This window comes from Ambystoma mexicanum, chromosome 1q, assembly GCF_040938575.1.
Source record: "Ambystoma mexicanum isolate Mex_15411 chromosome 1q, UKY_AmexF1_1, whole genome shotgun sequence".
Classification (NCBI taxonomy): domain Eukaryota; kingdom Metazoa; phylum Chordata; class Amphibia; order Caudata; family Ambystomatidae; genus Ambystoma; species Ambystoma mexicanum.
The window spans coordinates 1,508,505,784-1,508,529,807 of record NC_090922.1 but is presented as its reverse complement, the minus strand read 5'-3'; the positions used below and the strand labels follow the sequence as shown (position 1 = coordinate 1,508,529,807).

At 51.4% G+C, this 24,024-nt stretch overlaps 1 protein-coding gene across 13 annotated transcripts in view; it reads left to right on the top strand.

The window, feature by feature from the left end:
• The window catches only part of PTPRF (protein tyrosine phosphatase receptor type F), a 791,126-nt gene that overhangs the window by 275,882 nt on the left and 491,220 nt on the right, over positions 1-24,024 (top strand). The window lies entirely within an intron of this gene.

Sequence of the window (24,024 nt, the reverse complement as noted above, 5' to 3'; positions counted from 1 at the left end):
GTCCGGGTGCCTGCTTTACACGTGTTTGCATGTGTGTTGGGGGGTCGGGGGTGTAGGCAGCCGCACAGGATAACTTTGGACCCTTCCTAAAATTAGAGGTGCCCCGGTTTCCGATATTGTTAAAATATATTTTTCGGGGGTGGTGTGGAACACGCTGCATTAAAGATCCTCAATCGGAAGCTGTCCTCCCCCACCCCTAAAAAAATAAAAAAAAAACCGGAAGGCCAACTCAGTGGGTTGAGCCCCGCGGCCGAGTGGCTTGTGTCCCAGGCCGCCAGAGCCTGCGGGGGTGCGCAAAGCCAAGGGCTGGGGGGTGACGCGGGGGGCGGTTGGGTCGAGCCTGGTGTGCGGCACACGATGTGCCCCTTCTGGGTGCCATACTCGCGTGGCAATACCCAGATCATACCCCTGCAAGCCTAGAACACACCCGTTCTACCAGCCGAATGGTTCCCTGTAAAATGTCCCTGTCGTGGCCCCTTTCTTTGCACTTTATCTCATGTAATGGGTGTGCCCCCCCCCCTTTACCCTTGAGTTTTAAAAGCTGAACACCTGGGGTGCACTAGGGTGCATCTATCCCTCACTTTTCAGTTGGAGGTGTGTTGCGTTTTACTCGTGATGTGTATTTGTTTTCTAATCTAAATAAAAGGTGTGGCCCTTTTTATGAGCCGCCCGGCCCCAGGCAATGCACCTCGCCGCCCTGCCCTTAGGGCTCCTCCAGGTGTGATGATGGGGGGGGGGGGTGCTACTTCTCCAATGGCCCGTCGCAGTAGCTCGGGAAGTTCTGCGGTTGCGAGTGTGGGTGTGTTCTCAGCATGACAACAAGTGTCTAAATGTTGAATTCGTGTATCTGTGGCTGTGAGGAATACGACCACCCGCACCAGTGTCCATAATGCGTTTGGTCTGTTGACCTCACCTGGGGCATTTTGGACAAGGGCTTCAGGCCTCGCTGGGGGTACTGTGGCTGGTTTCCGATGCCTCGTGGTTGTCGCGAGTCCCCTAGAACTACCGGGCTCGACTAAGAGCGCTGTCCTTAATGGAAAGGACCCCACCCCAACCCCAGTTGAATTGGCAGCAAGGGCCTGGCACCTTGAAATGTGGAGCAGGGGAGCAAGTGGCTGCTGGCTTCAGAACCCAGAAGACGTCTCTTCTCGTCTGATCACAGCACCTATGGGATGATTGATTAGGCTTGGAAACATGTGACTACCTGCAACCCTCCCACATACGTGCATGTTACACAACCCTTGTGACCTCGTGTCCTCACTGATGGAGTAGAGTAGAGTAGAGAAGAGAAGGGCGTAAATGGAAGCGTTGCATCGTACTTCAGCACAATGCCTGCACGTTGAATCAAGAATGACTACTGTTGTATAAAAGAATACATTATATTTTATAAAATGTACAATATTTCAATTTGCTCTCTAACGATTTACCAAGAAATGTATTTATGGTTCGCTTGTTAGGCGCCCAGACAGCAAGTAAATACCGTTTCAAAGGGAGGGAATAGGGAGTGAAAGACATTATTAAACATGAAACATTTTAAAACGGGGAGGGTACGAACCTACTAAGCCATGTGAGTGTTCAGAGCGTTCAAGTCCAGCAAAGGAAGTGCTAAATTGTGCGTGCTCGTGGGTGAATGATACGTGCATGGTAAGGGGAGTGCTGCACGGCGTGAGGCTGCGAGGGGTAAGTGCGAGCCTCCAGGATGGAGGGGAGTGCTGCACGGCGTGAGGCTGCGAGAGGTAAGTGCGAGCCTCCAGGATGGAGGGGAGTGTTGCACGGCATGAGGCTGCGAGGGGTAAGTGCGAGCCTCCAGGATGATGGGAGTGATGCACGGCGTGAGGCTGCGAGAGGTAAGTGCGAGCCTCCAGGATGGAGGGGAGTGCTACACGGCGTGAGGCTGCGAGGGGTAAGTGCGAGCCTCCAGGATGGAGGGGAGTGATGCACGGCGTGAGGCTGCGAGGGGTAAGTGCGAGCCTCCAGGATGATGGGAGTGATGCACGGCGTGAGGCTGCGAGAGGTAAGTGCGAGCCTCCAGGATGGAGGGGAGTGCTGCACGGCGTGAGGCTGCGAGGGGTAAGTGCGAGCCTCCAGGATGGAGGGGAGTGATGCACGGCGTGAGGCTGCGAGGGGTAAGTGCGAGCCTCCAGGATGGAGGGGAGTGCTGCACGGCGTGAGGCTGCGAGAGGTAAGTGCGAGCCTCCAGGATGGAGGGGAGTGTTGCACGGCATGAGGCTGCGAGGGGTAAGTGCGAGCCTCCAGGATGATGGGAGTGATGCACGGCGTGAGGCTGCGAGAGGTAAGTGCGAGCCTCCAGGATGGAGGGGAGTGCTACACGGCGTGAGGCTGCGAGGGGTAAGTGCGAGCCTCCAGGATGGAGGGGAGTGATGCACGGCGTGAGGCTGCGAGGGGTAAGTGCGAGCCTCCAGGATGATGGGAGTGATGCACGGCGTGAGGCTGCGAGAGGTAAGTGCGAGCCTCCAGGATGGAGGGGAGTGCTGCACGGCGTGAGGCTGCGAGGGGTAAGTGCGAGCCTCCAGGATGGAGGGGAGTGATGCACGGCGTGAGGCTGCGAGGGGTAAGTGCGAGCCTCCAGGATGGAGGGGAGTGCTGCACGGCGTGAGGCTGCGAGGGGTAAGTGCGAGCCTCCAGGATGGAGGGGAGTGCTGCACGGCGTGAGGCTGCGAGAGGTAAGTGCGAGCCTCCAGGATGGAGGGGAGTGCTGCACGGCGTGAGGCTGCGAGGGGTAAGTGCGAGCCTCCAGGATGATGAGAGTGCTACACGGCGTGAGGCTGCAAGGGGTAAGTGCGAGCCTCCAGGATGGAGGAGAGTGCTGCACGGCGTGAGGCTGCGAGAGGTAAGTGCGAGCCTCCAAGGTGGAGGGAGTGCTACACGGCGTGAGGCTGCAAGGGGTAAGTGCGAGCCTCCAGGATGGAGGGGAGTGATGCACGGCGTGAGGCTGCGAGGGGTAAGTGCGAGCCTCCAGGATGGAGGGGAGTGCTGCACGGCGTGAGGCTGCGAGGGGTAAGTGCAAGCCTCCAGGATGGAGGGGAGTGATGCACGGCGTGAGGCTGCGAGAGGTAAGTGCGAGCCTCCAGGATGGAGGGGAGTGCTGCACGGCGTGAGGCTGCGAGGGGTAAGTGCGAGCCTCCAGGATGGAGGGGAGTGCTGCACGGCGTGAGGCTGCGAGGGGTAAGTGCGAGCCTCCAGGATGATGGGAGTGCTACACGGCGTGAGGCTGCGAGAGGTAAGTGCGAGCCTCCAAGGTGGAGGGAGTGCAAGGGCAAGTGCTGAGGGTAGACAGGAGCTGGGACGATTGGGTGTTGGGAGGGCAGGGGCCCTGAGGATGGATGAGGGCCCCTGACCCCAATCACAGCAGCTGTGCAAATTAATAGGAGAGAAGAGGAGAAGGAGGAGGTACAGAGAAAACTCTTGAGGAGCTTCCGGAATGTGAGAACGTCATGCTGAGAACGTTATGCTGAAGATGCGGAGGGGGGGGGCTGTTCCATTGATGGGAGCCAGATGAGGAAATTGATCAACCTCCTGCCCTCTGTTTTACACACAGTGTTGGTGCCAGATGGGGGCAGGGGTTTAGAAGGAGAGTATGTAGTGAGATACAAGTTGCAGATAACGTAACCCCGCCCCCAGACAGCCTTATGGATGATGAAGAGGGATTTGAATTGGATCGTAGCAGCAACCGGAAGCCAGTGAAGACTTTAGTGCTGGAGAGATGTGGTCCCTGGGCTTAAGACCAAGGATAAATCTTGCTGTCCTGGATCAGCTGGAGGGGACCCAGAGTGAAAGAAGGGAGATCCAGGAGGAGGCTGTTGCAGTAGTCCAGCCTAGAGAGAACCAGGGCTCGGGTAATATTGAGTCTCTGGGGGAAGGGGAGGAAAGGTAGAATTCCATTGGGAAGGAATCGACTCCATTCTCCTACAGAGCACAAATCCTATTTCTACCAAACGGCAAGAGCTGCGAAAACCATCTCTTGCACAACTGCTCCGTTCACTGCCACACGGCCATATCGCAATTCTCCTTCTGAAAAGCTAAAAGCTTCAACACCGACTAAGTTCAAAGGAAACCTGCCCGTGCAAGATTCCTAACTCGAGATAAACCAAAAGCGTGTCTAGTTCAAAAGTAAAATGCAATGTTGAGAGCATTAATGATCTATCATGAGAGTAATAGACGGCACGAGAGCATCATTATCCAATGCTTTAATCAAATATCAGAAAATAAAGAAATGACCAGCAAAGTGTATGACAAGTTATTTCCCCCCCCCCAACAACAAGGTGCTAACTTCTAAATGAAGTCCGACACCCCTCGTGATTTGTCGTTGCCCCTGGACTTTTCATAGAGTTTATATAAAGCCCATATGGAATCCCCCTAATTATTGACCTGCGCGTCACTCGGGTCGATCATTGCACGGCAACAGTACCCGGCATTACATCCTTGCCTCGTGTCTTGTGATGTATGTAAACCATCTACAAAGACCCCCCACCCATCAGACCAAAGCTCTAACAACAATTCTTTAGAGTCTGGGGCCATGTCATGGGTGGCAAGGTGCCTCATGTGTCTGGATGCAGGTTATCAGTCCCTGGTACAAAGCGTCAGGCACACCCGGCCCTTAATGGCATCATGGATGCATGGGATCAGACTATAGCTTGGTGCTCGGAACGTCTGTCGGCAAACTCTGGCTGCTAAGCGCTGCCAGCACTGTGTGACTGGCTGGAGAGTGAAGGCCCTGTACACTCTTCAGGCTTCTTCAGCAAAATGCTGTTTCTTAACCTTTATTCATGCAAGGAATGCAGAAAATGAATTTGCTCGCTTGTCTTTCTGTTCCAATATCAGCACAATGACCCTAAATAACAAAAGAATGTAGGAACCTGCTACAAAGCTGTCTTTGCAAAAAGTCCGGCTTATGTGGGCCAATGCAGGCCTCTAGCGCTTTCAGTTCTGTTTTCTGTTTAAGGCACTATAGTGCTGTTTCAACGTAGATTACTCTCTGAGTGCACAGCGCTTCACTGGTTTCTAGGTGCTACATTCTACTAACAGGCTTTGTCTGGCCTAAGCTAGGTTACATATGAGGGGAATTCTAGCATGTCATGTTTTCTGACCTGTTGCTCTTCTACCCTGAAGGCTGCAGAATGAGTGCCTACACTTATCAGTTGTGTTTTGGTTCTTAGGAGCATAACCGATACTTCCTTTGCACTCCTCTAGGTGGTACAGAGAGTGCCTACCTTTTCCCACCCTTGGTCACCCTTTTATATTTATTTTATTTTTACATTTTGTAAAGCGCACAAAACCCAAAGGCAACTGGGTGCTGGTTACACCAATGACAAAAACAATGTGCAGGCAGAATAAAAGGCGAGAGGTGACAGTGAAATTAGTTGAAGACTGTCCTTCATGAATCGCTGCCTGGCAGCCTCCCCCTTCGTGGCGTATTTAATCTCTCAGCGTTTAATTGCAGGATGAGCGTGAGGAATTCGACTATCCTCATGGCAGGGACCTGATTTGGCGTTCGCCTGGGTTCGCAGTTGCGGCCCCTGAAGTCTCCCTTGCTACTCTGACTTTAAAAAAAAAAAAGAAATGAAAAAAAATCTCTTTTTTTCTTCTATTTTTAAATGTAAGTTCCTGGGCTGTGGCCAGCGCCATGTGGCTCTTTGTTTCTGGAGTGGCTGGCTGGCTTTCTTGTTCAGGCCTCTTAAAAAAAAAAAAATAAATAAAACCGCGATTTCACAAGTGTAACACTGAGCCGTGACCCTAAATGGGAAAGAATTGGAATAGCCATTTTTTTTCCTATGGGTTGCTATACAATAATTGCTGGAATCATTGAAGGTTTATTTCAGGCACACTTCAGGTGGTGAGTCACTGATTTAGTTTGTTCTTAAACACCTCAACTCAGCCTTTCATCCTTCTGAGGTCGATAAATGAGTACCAACACATGTTGGGTGATATTGTAAGTATATGGTTCTATATAAAGTGCTTAAGCTGCTTAAGCGTAAGTGCTATACAATAACACATCGTTATCATTTGTCTTTGACTCTCTGCTTGTATTCACAGTAATTTGGTAATATGGGCCTATACACACTGATATTAATGATACATATGGTGATCCATTTTGTATGAAATGTATATCACATTATAGGGATATTGTAACCATATTGTTTGCAGTATACTTGGGAACAATGCTATGTGATGCCACTTCCTGTTTTGTCAATGGGTGAAAGTTTGTGTTCCATCACTTCCCGTGATGTGACTTCAGGGTGGGATAAAATTATATCACTTCCTGTGATTGTCATCAGAGGTCATGGGTCATATGATGGTACTTCCGCTACCCCTAGCGTTTTGGTGAAACAACATTCCTGCGGGTGTGCACTCACCTGGACCTTTTTGAAATTTTAAAAGAAATTGAATGATGGTAGATGAACCTCTGGAAAATGTGTGGGGCTAATCCACACACATTTTCCTATGCTCACCGCATGACATACACAATGACCAGTGTACTCTTGGTGGGCACAGCCTACAGTCACTGCCCCCCCCCTCTCATATTTAGTTGGGATATGACAGCCAAGAGTACATAAAGGCATCTCAGAAGGGGGAGGGCAAAACCTTCCTCCTGCCATGTATAGCGACATCACCAGTAACTTTTCATTGGCACCAGGGAAAGGATCACATAGGAACATCACCAGTACATTTTCATTGGCACCGGGGAAAGGATCACATGGCGACCTCACCCGTGGCTTTTCATTGGAATTGGGGAATGGATCATATAGTGACCTCACCAGAGGCTTTTCATTGGAACCGAGGAGGGGATTGCATAGGGACCTCACCTGTTGCTATTCATTGGAGCCGGGAAGAGAGGATTTGCATAGTGACCTCACCAGTGGCTTTTCATTGGAACCGGGGAGGGGATTGCATAGGGACCTCACCAGTTGCTATTCATTGGCGCCGGGGAGAGGATTTGCATAGTGACCCCGCCAGTGACTTTTCTTTGGAACCGGGGAGTTGATTGCATCGGGACCTCACCAGTGACTTATTCATTGGAGCCGGGGAGAGGATTGCATAGTGACCAGTAATAGATTGAGAGGCCACCCTCAACACTGAGAGTTCCGTCTCTCCCCAGGCGAAGTGTCGCCCACAAAGCAGTTAATTTTGGTTCTTTTCTTCAGCCTCAGATCATGCCCCTGGTGTCCCTTTCCCTGAACTACCAATGAGATGTTAAGAAAATCGCACTAAAATGTCAAATACCCCTTTATCCCTGGAACAGCACATACTTCTCTCAATATAAATCACACAAGTAGGTTGAAAAGAACACACATCACAATTTCTCACTTTCTACAAATTTCACTTCAAGAAATAAGTAAACTGATCCATAAAGAAAAAAACAATTACGCATGCACTGCTGTGCAATTTCGATTTTCCTGCAGGCTGAGACTAGGAGTTTAGGTTTACAAATTTGTGCAAATGCATCTGGCAATTATTATTTCACCCACACTTTCCCTTTAAAATAAACACAGGGTGATGTAGTGTTTTATTTTAGAGCCTCCTTGCTTTGGTCTCAGTTGGGGAAGTGTGACACAAAATTAGGATGATTGAAGAATTTTGGATTTCAGACCCCCATCCCCACACTCGGAGGCCTGTGTGGGGGAAGCTGAACAGAAAGATTGCCCAATTAAATTACAGTCTATAGTTTTCAGTGCACACCAGGAATGAGCTTTGTTAATTTCGAATTTTAACAAAAATCACCCGTGGTGTTCTACCAAGGGGAATTAATTACATTTATATTTATTTAGTTAAATAGGCTAAGGATCTACAGTTTTGGTATCTCCACCCCCGACTCGCTATAAAAGGAAAGGATTTCGGGCCAGCAGACCCCCGCCCAACCCCCCACACACATTTTGGTTGCAAAAGGTTTAATTCTAGTTACATAGAAAACCTCTGTTTCAAGATCAGGAGAGCCAGCTGCATGTCGGGACCCTCGGGGCGGACAGGGGATGGGTCTGGTCACTCCACTCTCCAGGATGGTCCCCAGCCTGTCACCATAGTCCAGTCAGGTTTTTTTAAGCATCCCTACCAATAGACCGCTCCATTCAGATGCAATCTCCTTTGGTGATCCTTTGCGGCTGTGTTAGGCAGAATCCAGTGCAGTTCCCTTAGGGAGCACTACACCAGATTAGGACTACAGGTGAGAGCAGTAAATCCCCTTTGGTATCAGTCTTTACCACAAAGATTTAGTTGGTAGCTGTGGCTGAGCAGTCAGACTTATCTCAAGAGGCAGATGAGCAGTATTCAGGGTTTACACAATAGGTAGTACAGTACTATGATACAAGGAAACACTGACCAAAGCTTTGTATCAAAAAGAGAATATATATATTTATTTTATACACATATAAGTCAACACATGAATCGCAGTTGATAAAGTAAGTTAAGTTCAGTCAAGGAAAAGTATATACAACTCCCTATTCAATTGTAGACAAGTTTGCGGTAGAGTGAAAACTGAGCAAAACGGCACAGTGAAAACCAACTACAAATGGCACTCTATCAATTTAACGAAAGGGAGGGAAAGCACAAGTTAAACCGAAATATCTTCAGACACCCCCTAGCAACACTTCCCTGAAGTTTTCTGAACATGTAATGCAGAGTGACACTTTAGCAGAAAGATAAGTGAATGAAAACTGAGCAAAATGGCACTCCACAAGTTAAAACAGTAGGGAAGAAGAGGGGTTTAGAAGATTTAGGTGCATCAGCATATTTTGTATTGAAAATCAATCTAGTGAGAGCAGATCTAACAAATCAGAGTCAATAGGCCTGAGCCAGAGTCATTGGTACAGGACCAAGAGCTTAGGAGCAAAAATGTTCTTGTAGCTGCAGTCAAGTCTTTGGTAAACGAATATTGAAGAGGTAGATGCGAGGCGAAAGACCATGTTAAGAGAGAGGGCGGCCAACCCAACAAGTAGATAAAGGATTTAAAACACCTTTAGGGCTACAACGGGGAAAGGGAGGCCTGGCGGAACAATGTACCTTAAACATGAAGTGGCTCCTGCGGTGGCGGTTGTTCCTGGTAGTTCCTGCAGTTTGAGGGGTCCAACAGAGGAAGAGATGCTCTCATCATGGAGGAAGGTTCGAGTCACTGCACTACCCAGGGATGAAACCAGCTGCGGTGCTGCCAAAACGAAGTTTAAAAGTACGCTCCTTTTAATCGTGTTCCGGGTCGATAGCTACCTGGCTATCCGGTCTCCAAGTGCTGGGCACTGTCGATTCAACCACGGCAGGTCCGGGGAAGCGATGGGTGAACTGGTTGTTCCCACCAGCTCAAGGAAAGGAGGCTCTTTCGATGAAGATCTCCTCTCGTCGTGTGAAAGAAAAGTGGTGAGACGATCCGGCAGGGCTTCACCGGTGGTGTAGATGCTGAAGATGTCTGTGGCTTCTCTCCCCTTCGGTTCCGTAGTTCCAGTGGCAATGTCTTGCTCTTACAGTCCTCGGGACCCTGCTTTTATGCAGAAAGAGACCCATTCATACAGCCTAGCTGTCACTCCCACAGTGGAGTGGTCGTCTTGGCGGGAGATCCTCCAGCCTATCAGGTTAGAGTGCGACCTGAGTTGCTGTGGCAACTCTGTCCAGGAGTTCTACTCCCCCTCCCAAACAGACCCAACCCAGACTCTGAGGCGTCGAAAGGAGGGCTTCTTGGCAGAAGCCCGCCAAAAGAGCGAACAAAGGATCCCGACCTGGGTTAGGAGTTTAGAGTAAGATCCGAGAAAGAAGTTATATTAAAGTTCTGGCAAATAAAACCTACTGGAGTAAAGTTAATAATAAAATAAACCGGCGGTATGTTAGAGGCTGTCAGTAAAAGTATTAGCTTCGAACAATGAGAAAATCCCATAGGAAAATATTTGCGGTTGAATATTTTTGGTAGTAACCACTGCCACCAGCCAGAAACTTTAAAGAGCGGGACTTTAAGGTACCCCCTCGAAAATGAACCCAAGGGAAAAACTATTAACCCTTTCCAGTACCTCGATAGTAAGATGGGTTGTACTGGTTAAGTTCGTATTATTTGACTAGTAAAGCCAATGGGGACTTTACATGCTCTGGGAGACAGTAGTCAGTCCCAGGGTATGGAGTCTATGTTTGGGGGTTGCTACGACACCCCAGTGTCACTGCACGGAGGGTGCTGTGTAACACATGTGCATAAAGATGGTTCCTATGGGTGAGAGAAAATATCCCACAGGCATTAAACACAAAAATAGCCTAGAACACACACAGCAAAAATGCCTAAGAGTGGGGAAAAAAGAGTCTCACTCTTAGCAGGTAAAAAGAACCAAACCCTTCAAATCCAGCAAAGCTGCTGGGGGACTCTATCGGTAAGATAGCCTGTCAAGTGGCACAGCGAGTAGAGCGCTCGCTTTGACATCCGTGCAGAGCCTGCTAACGCAGGTTCGAATCCCGGCAGGGCCAAACTCAGCCTTTCATCCTTCCGAGGTCGATAAATGAGCACCACACACCGTGGTTAATAATAAGCAGTGCTCAGATACCTGAGGGTTCGTAGCGCTATATAAATGCCAAATTATTATTATTAAGGGAAATTAGCCATAAAATGAGAATTCTCCCTAGCAGGCTGTCAGATGGAAAGGTTCATCTCAACTATGTGTGGGTGTTCCCCCTACATCGCAGACACCTGGGGATGATCATGAAGAAAACTACAAGAGATTTGTCTCACTGAACATTTCTCTTTGAATGTTGAATGAAGACTGATTACTTCCTCTTCTCCCCCCCACCCTTTCTGGCTCGCCATGTATTTTTATGTTCTGTGTCGTATGTTTATTTTAAGCGCTCCTATGCCTCGGGACCCTGTTCCAGCGCTCTAGAAATAAAATTCAATAAATAAATAAACGTAATTTCTTCTACTAGAAGGTCCTTAAACAGTGGCAGACACACCAGGACAGGTGGTTTTGCAAAAAGTATATATTTTATTCTCATATACACATTTAAAATACAGATAGGATTTTCTTGATTATTAGTATTTTTCTATTGATCACACTTAATGTGACATATAGGAAGAGTAAAGGCTCAGTGGGGGGAGTCCACAACCAGATATAAAGTTCAGTGCAATATCCACTGAGCAGTTGGTAATAGGATTTATATCCATTTATACTGCACAAAAACCTTTGTCCACAGTTTTTAAACATTAAAATGCTGGGAAGTGTTTCTAAGATCATACAACACTGTAGCATATAAATGTCCTTAAACATGCTTAATTTTGTATACAATCATTTATCACACAGTGACATACAACACAGTCCTTTGTCAACTGGAGGTAGTGCAGAGGTCTAATTGTCTTATCTAATTAGTACATAGAACTTGCCTTCTCTAGGTTTCGACCAGAGAGCACCTACGGCTGCAATAGCGCTGGTGCCAGTTTTCCTCGCGACTGCACTGTTGTATAAATGTTACATACATGACGCTGTTATCGTCTAGGACACAAAAGAGGGTGATTACAACCTTTTCCTCAATTGGATTAATGAACAAAATGCAAACCTAAAATGTACTATGCACCATAGCGCAAGCAAAATAGCGTTTTTGGTTTTACTTATTAAGGAAGACAATGGCCGGCTCATAGTAGGTCTATTTCGAAAAGAGTCTGATAGAAACACTATATTGAGGTGTGATAGCTTCCATGCACAGGCACTTAGAGAAAATATCCCATATTTTGAGAGCGAGAAAAAACTGTCTGACACTAGAAGATTTTGCAGCCCAATCTGATCTAAGACCGAACGCCTTTCTAAAAGAGGTTACCATTCTAGATCGCTGAGACAATAAAAAAAGAGCCAAACACCAAATTATATCTAACCTTTTGAATAAGGATTATAGAGAAAAGAAAAAGACCGATTGACTCTCTCCACCCAAATCTATCCCCTCTCTAAAGATTGGCTTAGGAGTCTGTAGTAGACATATTGCAGCTTCCCGTTCTCATGTCAAATTTTTGCTAAAACTAGTTGTCAAATCTTTGTGATTTACTAGTAACTGCCATAATAAATATATTTTCTGATTCAGTTAATTGGGTGGAATTTAATAAAACAGCCAGGGACGTACCATGTTGCATGGCAGTTTGGCAATTTTTCCGCTGTTTGTACAAAAAGCATAATCGTTGGGAGCAAGCCATTTTTTAATCCATATTCCTATTCCTACCCTCCACCCATTCGCCAACTCTCAAATTTGGAACATTTTCTGATCAGCCAGAAATACATCCTAGATGGACATTACAGGTGGAAGAATTTGATTTCACCAAAATCGCTTGGAAATTATCTAAAATATTAAACATATATCGAGAAAATATGACTTATGGTTGCTGAGAAAAAGGCCTAAATGGGGATAGTCCTTTAAAATGAATGGCAAATCTTTGGGATATGCAAATTGCAGGTCGCCTGTCTCTGGCATCATTTGCCTCTCTGTGCCAGTGTTTTTATTAGTCTTTGTTGTTTGAGGTTCAGGGTGCAGATTGTAAATGGGGTGATGCATTTTCAACAGAGATTCCCCCCCCCCCCCCACTTCAGACATCTGGCACCCTGTCCTCCTATCTGAAGGGGACCACCTTTTTGATCTGAAAAGCTTCTATTTTCCTGTATTTTTTTTTTCTTTGTAGAGTTCACCCCTGATTATGGCCCCTGTTTTCACACCTCCAACTACATTACGCACATGCACCCATCAGAGCATTTGGCCTGCTCAGAACTGTCCTGCCAAAAACAACAAATCTAGGGAAAGTCTGTTTTCAACACCTCTTAGCAGCAACACTGTATTGAAGTTGTAAATAGCTGGGGGGATGTAAAAGCCAGGCTTACAGTGGTGGAGTTCTTTGTGAAGTTGCCCACCGACAAGCCTTGGGCCTAAATAAAATCTTCATGCGACACATGGAACAGTTTTTCTTTTCCCTTGTTTCTGGTATTTTACATGTGAAGCATAATATACATTAGTTTTTGTCAACACACACGCACCATGTCTTTTCACTGACATCTTTATATTGGATGGGGAACATTTTTCTCATGTCTTGCTTTAACTTGCAAACACACATGCAAAGCCATTTTGGTTTCCTTGTTTAAAAATCATGTTTTTCATGTGAAAGACACCTTTGAATTTCTTCTGCCTCTGTGAATTATAATGTGAATTTGGTAATGACAAGTAGGCCTTTTTTGCATGGCTCTTCGGTTCTGTTGGTTTGAGGGCCTCTTGATTACACCCTATAAACCTCACCCAGGGCTCACGGAAAGGATTGCAGAGGTTCCTCACCCCAGGCTTTTTATTGGAGCTGATGACTCTTCATACGATCACATAGTGACCTCACCCGTGGCTTTTCATTGGAGCCGAGGGAAGGGATCGCTTAGTAACTTAACCAGTGGCTTTTCATTGGAGCTGGGAAAAGGCTTGCAGAATGATCTTACCAGGAGAGCTGGGGAAAGATCGCCACGGAGGGTGGCGAGTGCTCCATATCTGAAAAGGTGCCTCCAGTCTCGCACTCTGCTGTTTTGAAGAGGAAACCTCCTCTACCAGCACCATTTTCATGTTTTGTAAAGCTGTTTTCCACCTCTGTTGCTGGCTGAATTTAATGTCCACTTTTGTGGCACAGGAGCCCTTAAAATAGTGGCTGTTAATTACCCACCCCAAGTGTAGAGGAGCAGCTGTGTACATCTACAGGAAATCCGGCCCCCCTGAGATCCCGCCACTCCTGTATTGGAGACAGAGGCTATGCCATGCCTAACGCCAGCCATAATACCAATACTGTAGTGAGAGTTTGAAAGAAGATGCCCATTGAGACAACCTTTCCGAACTAATGTACCCTCGACGTGATGATAACCTGCAGGAGGAAAAACCTGAAGGAGTGTGAAAAGCAGCTAAACAAGTTAGTTGATGACGTCATAAAGAAGGGTGCCTGGTGTCTCAAAATAAAGCCGTATGACAAGGTATGAACCGTAGAGGCCAAATGATGACACAAGAGGTCAAATGAATTATCGACGTAGACCCGAAGAAAACGATGCAATAAACAAGATGTTGAAAAAAACAGAAGTTCAATACGCTGAAACGCAAGGTAGATTGTCATCATAGAAGCTGGCTATAAATAGTGAATAGAATGCAGGCGAAGCCGCCATTGTACAGACATTGGTATCAATTTAGCAAGCCAGAACCCAAGCAGCATGAATGGAAAACTGTGGTGCAGCAAGGATAATCGGCTTGTGGAGCTGTATGACGAGGCTGTCTGGCCTGGAGTCAAGACGGAAGCAGCCATGGTCAACTATCTATTCTAGAAAGGAGCGAGCGTGCAGGGGGTGAATCTTCCCTTGTTGAGGTGCAAGAAAGAATGCCAAGTTTTAATTCATTGAGAGCATTTAAAAACCTGCAAAATGGACATCTCGGTCACATGAGCCAAGGATGGAAATAGTGTTTGAACTTGAAGTCTAGACATGATAACGGGTGCCCTCACTCCTGGGCATTCCCCAAGACAAGAATACTCGAGGCCAAGTGCAGAGACAATTTCGTGGCAGAAGGCATGGGTGATGAAATGCTGGGCTAAGCTCCCTGCACCTGGGTCTTGGCTTACATGCTGCTAAATCGGTGGTCTTCAAACTGTGGGGATTAGAGGAAATGGGCTGGGGCGACTCATATGGTCAGACTGGAGCATAAAACTGTATCGGGCACCAATGAAAAAGTGGCGAGCAGTTACAAATGGGTATTCATTGCTTTTAGTCAGAGACTTATGAATAGTACCCATGGGGGTGTTTTCTGTTAAAATGTAAGCGAATTATGATATTTAAAGAATATTTATTCAGCAACAATGGTCAAAACTACTAGCTGCTGCATAGTGAAGTAACTCATCACTGGCCCACATTGGCCAAAGAGGTGGCCCATTTTGACTGGCCCACACTAGCATTTTGCATTTTAGGTACGCATAGCCCTATTGCCCTATAGGCCAGTCTGAGCCTGGCAACTCATCCATAAAAGGCAAGGGGGTGTCCACCCAGTGGCCCCCTCGCCCATTATGGCGGTGCCAAAGAGCCAGCCCAGTGAAACACTGAGCACTCTCTCAGCTGCTTTTTTCCAGCTGAGGGAGTGCTCCTGTGCTGGCTGAACTGTCAAAGGGAAACAGTTTCCCTTGTTCAGTTACCCAGCTGCACATGCTCAATGAGCCATGCAAGGCTGGGGGCGTTTTGATACGCCAGCCTTGCATAGCTCATTGGAAATGCTGGCTGGGGAAGTGCATGTCTGTATTTGCGACGGGGAGCTCTTGCGCCTCCTCGCACATACGGTCAGAGCGGCCTGGAGCTGGACGTTTCAGCACCCACGTTCAGGCCTGTGCAGAGGGAACGTTTACATTTATTTGTTATTCAAATATGTGTATGGATTTGTGTATGCTTGTGTTATGAGTGAGTGTATGGTGATGGGTGCTCATGTGAATGATAGTGATTGCTGTGTGTGTTTGTTTTGGTATGTTGAGCTGATTTTGGTGAGTGGGGGCAGGGCAGTGGGGGTTTGTACAACAAAGGCTTTTTTTAAAATGCCTTTGTTGCACAATCAATCCACCTACCCACCTGCCAAAATCAGCTCTCCTTCTGAGTGACTGTGGGGACAGGGATGGTATTTTTTTTACTGGATTTCTATCGTAGATGTCCAGTGAAAAATACCGTGCTTTCCCCCTAGGCCCCCCCAGCGCCTTGCATACACACACGATCATGTTGACTGTATTAGGCACTGTGGGGCTCAGGGGACAGGGATGGTATCTTTTTACTAGACCTATCATAAATATCCAGCAAAAATATCATGCCTGCCCCCTGGGCCCCCCAGCGCCAATTGCAAACTGTTTGGCTTTTTACTCCTCAAAGTATGCTCTATAAAGCAACATTTTAACCAATTATTAAAACATAATTAACGGGGCAAACCCCCCGATCCCTCCTTGATTGGTTTGTGCTCCCTTGCTGCACTCCGTCGCTATCACATATCTGGGGGAAATATGTATGCCCCTTCTCTTTAAAAAAAATTCACCAGCTACCACTGGGCCTGGGACTGTGCTGGGAGCAGGGTGGGGAGGACCCAGGGTCTGTGGTGGGGAAGGGGAGAGCCCAGGGACTGGGCTAGGAATGGGATGAGGGAGCCCAGGGTCTGTGATGGGGTGGGAGAGCCCAGGGTCTGTGATGGGTGGAGTACAGGGACTGTGATGTGTGGAGAGCCCAGGGACTGTGATGGGGTGGGGAGAGCCCAGGGACTGTGATGGGGTGGGGAGAGCCCAGGGACTGTGATGGGGTGGGAGAGCCCAGGGACTGTGATGGGGTGGGAGAGCCCAGGGTCTGTGATGGGTGGAGTACAGGGACTGTGATGGGGTGGGGAGAGCCCAGGGACTGTGATGGGGTGGGAGAGCCCAGGGTCTGTGATGGGTGGAGTACAGGGACTGTGATGGGTGGAGAGCCCAGGGACTGTGATGGGGTGGGGAGAGCCCAGGGACTGTGATGGGTGGAGTACAGGGACTGTGATGGGGTGGGGAGAGCCCAGGGACTGTGATGGGGTGGGAGCAGGGTGGGAGAGCCCAGGGTCTGCGATGGGGTGGGGAGAGCCCAGGGTCTGCGGTGGGGTGGCCAGAGCCCAGGGACTGCGATGGGGTGGGCAGAGCCCAGGGACTGGGCTAGGAATGGGATGAGGGAGCCCAGGGACTGGGCTAGGAATGGGATGAGGGAGCCCAGAGACTGGGCTAGGAATGGGATGAGGGAGCCCAGAGACTGTGGTGGGAGCAGGGTGGGAGAGCCCAGCATCTTTGATGGGGTGGGGAGAGCCCATGGTCTGTGATGGGGTGGGAGAGCCCAGGGACTGAACTAGGAATGGGATGAGGGAGCCCAGGGACTGGGCTAGGAATGGGATGAGGGAGCCCAGGGACTGGGCTAGGAATGGGATGAGGGAGCCCAGAGACTGTGGTGGGAGCAGGGTGGGAGAGCCCAGCATCTTTGATGGGGTGGGGAGAGCACATGGTCTGTGATGGGGTGGGAGCGCCCAGGGACTGAGCTAGGAATGGGACGAGGGAGCCCAGAGACTGTGATTAGAGCAGGTGGGGGAGCCCAGGGACTACACTGGAAATGGGTGCGGTGACAGCACGCAATAGTCCATAACCATTTGGACTTACTGGGCTGGGGGGGGGGTGAGGCGGCGGGGGCCACCCTGCCCAAATTTTGTTCGGGGGAGGCGCTAGGCCTATAAAGTTTAAGGACGCTAAATGAACTGAAGGTTCCAAACATGGCACACGCATGCCTTCCAATTATATCAGTGCATATAACAATGGACCTTTTATAGCTTGTAAGGCCAATGAGAAACCGTGTGTCTAATGTTTCTGAAATGACGTATATTTAGAGGCCGGCATAAGTTGTCTAACTGACACCGGACAGCCAGTAACAATCCTCCAGTACTCCAGTACTATCCGTGTACCTAGATGTTTCCCTTAACCAATCCCGACCCTTGATAGGGTTTTCACTATTGCCACGTAGTATGACGTCACTCCGAGGTATTTTTCATATAAAAACGATAATTTGTGCAGAGATCATTGAGAGGCGGAGCGCAGGTCCGATGTTTCTTGTAACCTCCCTGTTTTCAGATAATTGTTAATAAAACAGTAACTTGCCGTCTTCCTGAGAAGGTTGTTATTTGGACTCTCGCGTGATCCCATCCAATCCACCTGCACGTTTCTTAAGGGCATATGTGGGGGTGTGGGGGGTGCATACATGCCTCTTGCAGGTTACTAGTGAATGAAGAAACCTTTGCAGACCTCTCCAGTTCCCCGCCGGATCACTGCAAATCCGGCTTAGCACCTGCTCATGGACCCACTGAGCTAACTCGGCGGAGCACAGGCCCAGCTTCTCGGCTGGCCCCGCCGAGTCTTGCTGCGCACCCTTCGCTCCGTTAATAAGGGAGGAATGGAAAGCCCATTATGATGGCCTCTCGCCCAACAGACAGAAAAGCTTCATCTTGCAACAAAATAAACTCATTACCGCAGCGCGCAAGTGATTACGCGCGGTGTATGCCGGCCGTAAACCTGATTTATGCGCGCAGTAATTACAGCACTTGATTTGGCGAAGTTGAATTTTTTTTTTCCCCCCCCCCTCTTTTTTTAATCATTATTATTTATTTGTCTCTCTGCGGCCGGCAGTGTTTGATTGCCAGGGCCGCAGCGCCTGTCGCGAAGGCGGCGGCGCTTTGAAGCGCTGCCGCGTCAGCAGAGTTTAATTAAAGGAATGAGGGCATTGCCAGTAATTGCGTGTTGGGCAATCTTGCAGATAAATAGCATTCTGGCGGAAGATGGGTTCCGCTGCCGGGTGTCGGTGTCGTGTGCGCCATTTATACCTTTCGCATCACAAAGTGAGTCGGTTCCGTTAATTGGAACATGCGCAACCGGGTAATAACACCCCGGTTTAAGTTGGAGGCGTCTTGCATGAAGCACTATATAAGAACACATTGCTATTAGGCAGGTATACACTCAGAACAGATTGACTGTGTGTCGGTGGGGCAATGCCCTTACCCCCACCCCATGAAACTACGCCCATGACCAGGCGACCACGTGTGTTTCTTGCCCCCGTGGGGATTCGAACCCGTGTCCTGCTGGAACTGCTCTGAAGTCGCGTTTGCTTGCGTTTTATTTCCGCTGCAGGCTTGGGGGGTGGGGGTGGGGGGGGTGAAGCCCGTTCCCGAGTCGCTGCCTGGCCCTGAGCCCAGTGATCGCAGTGCCCGTTAGGGATTTGAGCACGGCCGGTGTGACACTGCTGCGTGCATGTGATTACAAGGTGGGGGGTATTTGTGTCTTTGGGGTGTCCTTTACGAAAGGTGAATGGTCGGTGATTGGAAAGGGGGGCGTGCATAGGGATGTATGCTGCGGGTACAATGACTGACATAATCGGGGGGGGGGGGGGGTGCGGGGGAAGATGCATTTTCTCGAACCGTTACTTTCCTTCTTGATCGCACTGCTCGGTGGGGGAGTGGGGGGGGGCAGGAGCCTGGGCCGCTGCTCAATGGGGGGTGGCAGGAGCCTCGTCCGCTGCTCAGTGGGGGGTGGCAGGAGCCTGGTCCGCTGCTCAGTGGGGGGTGGCAGGAGCCTGGTCCGCTGCTCAGTGGGGGGTGGCAGGAGCCTGGTCCACTGCTCAGTGGGGGGTGGCAGGAGCCTGGTCCGCTGCTCAGTGGGGGGTGGCAGGAGCCTGGCCCGCTGCTCAGTGGGGGGGTGGCAGGAGCCTGGTCCACTGCTCAGTGGGGGGGGGCAGGAGCCTGGTCCACTGCTCAGTGATGGGTGGCAGGAGCCTGGCCCGCTGCTCAGTGGGGGGGGGCAGGAGCCTGGCCCGCTGCTCAGTGGGGGGTGGCAGGAGCCTGGTCCGCTGCTCAGTGGGGGGTGGCAGGGGCCTGGTCCACTGCTCAGTGTGGGGGGGGGGGTGGCAGGAGCCTGGTCCGCTGCTCAGTGGAGGGTGGCAGGAGCCTGGTCCGCTGCTCAGTGGGGGGTGGCAGGAGCCTGGTCCGCTGCTCAGTGGGGGGTGGCAGGAGCCTGGCCCGCTGCTCAGTGGGGGGTGGCAGGAGCCTGGTCCGCTGCTCAGTGGAGGGTGGCAGGAGCCTGGTCCGCTGCTCAGTGGGGGGTGGCAGGAGCTTGGTCCGCTGCTCAGTGGGGGGTGGGAGGAGCCTGGTCCGCTGCTCAGTGGGGGGTGGCAGGAGCCTGGTCCGCTGCTCAGTGGGGGGTGGCAGGAGCCTGGCCCGCTGCTCAGTGGGGGGTGGCAGGAGCTTGGTCCGCTGCTCAGTGATGGGTGGCAGGAGCTTGGTCCGCTGCTCAGTGGGGGGTGGCAGGAGCCTGGCCCGCTGCTCAGTGGGGGGTGGCAGGAGCTTGGTCCGCTGCTCAGTGGGGGGTGGCAGGAGCTTGGTCCGCTGCTCAGTGATGGGTGGCAGGAGCTTGGTCCGCTGCTCAGTGGGGGGTGGCAGGAGCCTGGCCCGCTGCTCAGTGGGGGGGTGGCAGGAGCCTGGTCCACTGCTCAGTGGGGGGGGGCAGGAGCCTGGCCCGCTGCTCAGTGGGGGGTGGCAGGAGCCTGGTCCGCTGCTCAGTGGGGGGTGGCAGGAGCCTGGTCCGCTGCTCAGTGGGGGGTGGCAGGTGCCTGGTCCGCTGCTCAGTGATGGGTGGCAGGAGCCTGGCCCGCTGCTCAGTGATGGGTGGCAGGAGCTTGGCCCGCTGCTCAGTGATGGGTGGCAGGAGCCTGGTCCACTGCTCAGTGGGGGGTGGCAGGAGCCTGGCCCGCGCTGCTCAGTGGGGGGGTGGCAGGAGCCTGGCCCGCTGCTCAGTGGGGGGGTGGCAGGAGCCTGGTCCACTGCTCAGTGGGGGGGGGGCAGGAGCCTGGCCCGCTGCTCAGTGGGGGGTGGCAGGAGCCTGGTCCGCTGCTCAGTGGGGGGTGGCAGGAGCCTGGGCCGCTGCTCAGTGGGGGGTGGCAGGAGCCTGGTCCGCTGCTCAGTGGGGGGTGGCAGGAGCTTGGTCCGCTGCTCAGTGATGGGTGGCAGGAGCCTGGCCCGCTGCTCAGTGGAGGGTGGCAGGAGCCTCGTCCGCTGCTCAGTGGGGGGTGGCAGGAGCCTGGTCCGCTGCTCAGTGGGGGGTGGCAGGAGCCTGGTCCGCTGCTCAGTGGAGGGTGGCAGGAGCCTCGTCCGCTGCTCAGTGGGAGGTGGCAGGAGCCTCGTCCGCTGCTCAGTGGGGGGTGGCAGGAGCCTGGTCCGCTGCTCAGTGGGGGGGTGGCAGGAGCCTGGTCCGCTGCTCAGTGGGGGGTGGCAGGAGCCTGGTCCGCTGCTCAGTGGAGGGTGGCAGGAGCCTCGTCCGCTGCTCAGTGGGAGGTGGCAGGAGCCTCGTCCGCTGCTCAGTGGGGGGTGGCAAGAGCTTGGTCCGCTGCTCAGTAGAGGGTGGCAGGAGCCTGGTATCGAGTTTGTATTGGGGAGAAATCGTAGGGACGGAGGGGAGGTGGGGTAAAGAGAGGTTGTGAACGGGGGAGGGCAGAAGGTAACTTAGTTCCACTATTTTTTGTTTAGTGCACTTTGGCACCTGGTAGCAGGTGGCGATCTCAGGGCCACATACCCTGGGTGGGGGTAAGGGTCAATCGAATCGTGCTGGTGCATTCTTTACACCAGTGCTCTGCATCCATGGGTGCTCTACAGTTTGGACTACAAGTTCCCATCACCCCCAGTCAGCATAGTCGAGGGTGAATGTTCACGGGGCTCGTAGTCCAACACATATGGAAAGCCACGTGCTATAGGTTTCGTGTCCTGAGGAAGCCCCCTCGTTCACGCAACACGGTGCACATCCTGTGTCTCTTTTCTGTGAGGGTGAAGTGAGGGGACCTGTCTGAGTCCAGAGTTTGCAGATATTTGGGCCTCAGAACACACGCTCCCCCGTTGCCGCTTTGTTTTTTGCGCCAACATGCAATGCCTGGCAACTCGGTGCCCAGGTGCCAACCTCGTCATGTTCTCACTATTGTTGGCTCAGCCTTTGAATGGGCCGCAAATGGCATCACAGGAAAGGTCCCTCTGTCCAAACCGCTAAGGCTGGGGGTAAACGAGGGGGGTGTACCAAGGTGCCAGGTGCTCCCCTTTTTGGAGTAGACCTAAATTTGCCCTCTGACCCTTCATCGTTTCACTCACAAATGTCCCAATAGCTTCTGGGAAGACAAACTAAGCTGTCCACTGATTGCATCAGCATTCTATAGAAGCCTCGCCCTCCAGGGTCCTGGGTTAGGGTCTTCGATGTCCGAGGTCTGGCTGAACAGCACAAGAATGGTGCAGGGGCCCGGGTCCATGCAAGATCTGTGCAGAGACCCAGACCTCCTCCTCCCCCCACCCGCCACTTCTAAACACCGAGCCTTCCTTGCTGCCTGTTGAAATAAATCACTACCCTGCGAAAAGTAAGAATTCCTGAAAAGAAATGCTGCGCCTGCACTTTGCGCAACGCCTGGTCTGTGATGCCGGTAACCCACAGCATTCTGGCCAGTGGCAGCACGTGCATTAACCCGCTGAGCTGTTAGTATTTGTTCGGTATTTGAACCTCTGACCTGCAGATTACACACAGGTGACCGCAGCACCCGCCACACCGTGTTTGGAACGTGTGCGGCAGGCGCGGTAACCCCCTCGCTGTGTCGATGCCCCCGCCCGCATGGAGGGGCGCGCGTCGCGTCGGTTGCCACTGGAGATGAGTCCCCCAGGGCTGCCTGCCTGCTCCCTGGGAGGCAGGAGCCTGCCCTGCGCTCTTGCGGTGGCACCGGGAATGCCAGCTGGCATCACCTATTGTTCTCGGTGCCCCACCCCGGCGGCGATGCAGGCCCGCCCGCCCGCCTGCCTGCCAGGTATGTACACATCAGCGTCGGAGGAAGGGGCTCAGCGCTGGAATCAGGTGAGGACTCCCCCGTGCCCTATGCCTCCCCTCCCCTCCAGGGCAAGCCCTTGCTTCATGTACACACACTGTTGCTGGGGAGGGTGGGGGTGAATGGGCGTCGGAGGTAGTCGGCCCTGTTCACTTGTCTGAGCCGTGAGTGACTGGTGTGTGTGGAGACCTGGACATCTCTGACCTGCACGAGACTAGTGCAGAGACCAGAGAAGCACGTGGCCTGTGTAGGGACCAGGACATCGGTGAAGCACGGGACGACTGTAGAGACCATGACGTCTGTGAGCAGAGCAAGTCCTGTGCAGTCAAGAGCCCCTGCCTGTTGGGTCAGTGAGCTGGGCAGGGGCCCCTGCCTGTTGGGTCAGTGAGCTGGGCAGGGGCCCCTGCCTGTTGGGTCAGTGAGCTGGCAGGAGCCCCTGCCTGTGTCAGTGAGCTGGCAGGAGAAATGTGCAGGGCATTGGACCTGTGCTATCAGTCCGTTGTAGGTCCATCCCAATTGTAGAACTATGCAGGGACCATGGTCCAGCCTCTTGGCCAATTGTATAACTCTGCAGGGGCCATGGTCCATCCTCCTGGTCAATTGTAGAACTGTGCAAAGGTCATGGTCCATCCTATCGGTCAGTTGTAGAACTGTGCAGGGACTATGGTCGGTCTTCTCGGTCAACTGTAGAACTGTGCAGGGGCATTTTTGTGGTCATTGGTGTTCCACCATGCAACCGCTGTAAACATTGTAACAGACCAATATGTATGTACCCTTTGACATCCACCGCTTTGCAGCGCCTGGTGATTGGCTCTGCCAGTTCATGGCGCTATGGCATGGATGGGCCCGTTTGCTGGCTTTGGTGATTCCAGACTCTATTACTCAGAACTTTTGGTTATAGTTCCTGGTTCTGTTGGTGGCAGAATAGCTCAGGTAAAACACGCTTGCCTTGGGAACCAGAGGTGCATGGTCGACTCGGCCCTTCAGTCCCCCCAACCCCCAAATCCCCTAGTGTGATAAATTGAGTACCACGTTGTGGGTAGGAATTATGGCAATAAGTCACACCTGTTCCAAGCGCTCTGAAGCTGGATTTGCTCTAATAGGAGCACTATATAAAACACCAGAATTATTATCTGTGTGCCAAGTGGCCATAATTGGCTCAAGTTTCAGTGAATGCTATTGCTCCGATAGGTTTGGGGAGTGGTTCTGGGCATGATCATGTCCAGTGAGTGGCTCCCTCTTTAAGGATGATATCCTCCTGACTCTGGGGGTTCCAAGTTCCGTCTCTCTTGTTCCAGTATTACACCCCTTTGTCGTGGTAGACGGGTTGTGGACCTGTTCTACCAAGCCTACTGCGTCTCGCCTTTTATCCCATCGCAGGGTTCTTGGCATGTTAGCCCTGTATGGTCTACAGGCTCATTCTGCCCCTATGCAATATGTTCCTCCACTCCTGCGTGGAGTGCTCTGTTCTGTATCTCAGTTACAGGCTCTTCCAGCCCGGCTCGGTATCTCCTGTTCGTCCCCTCGCGGGGTCTTTGCTTTCTCAGTCACAGGTGGGCTGTGGGCTACTTCAATCCCTTTTCTACACCCAAAGCCCATCATTTTCTCAACACCCGATGTGCTGTGGGCTTGGTATCTTTCTTCTACCCCCTGG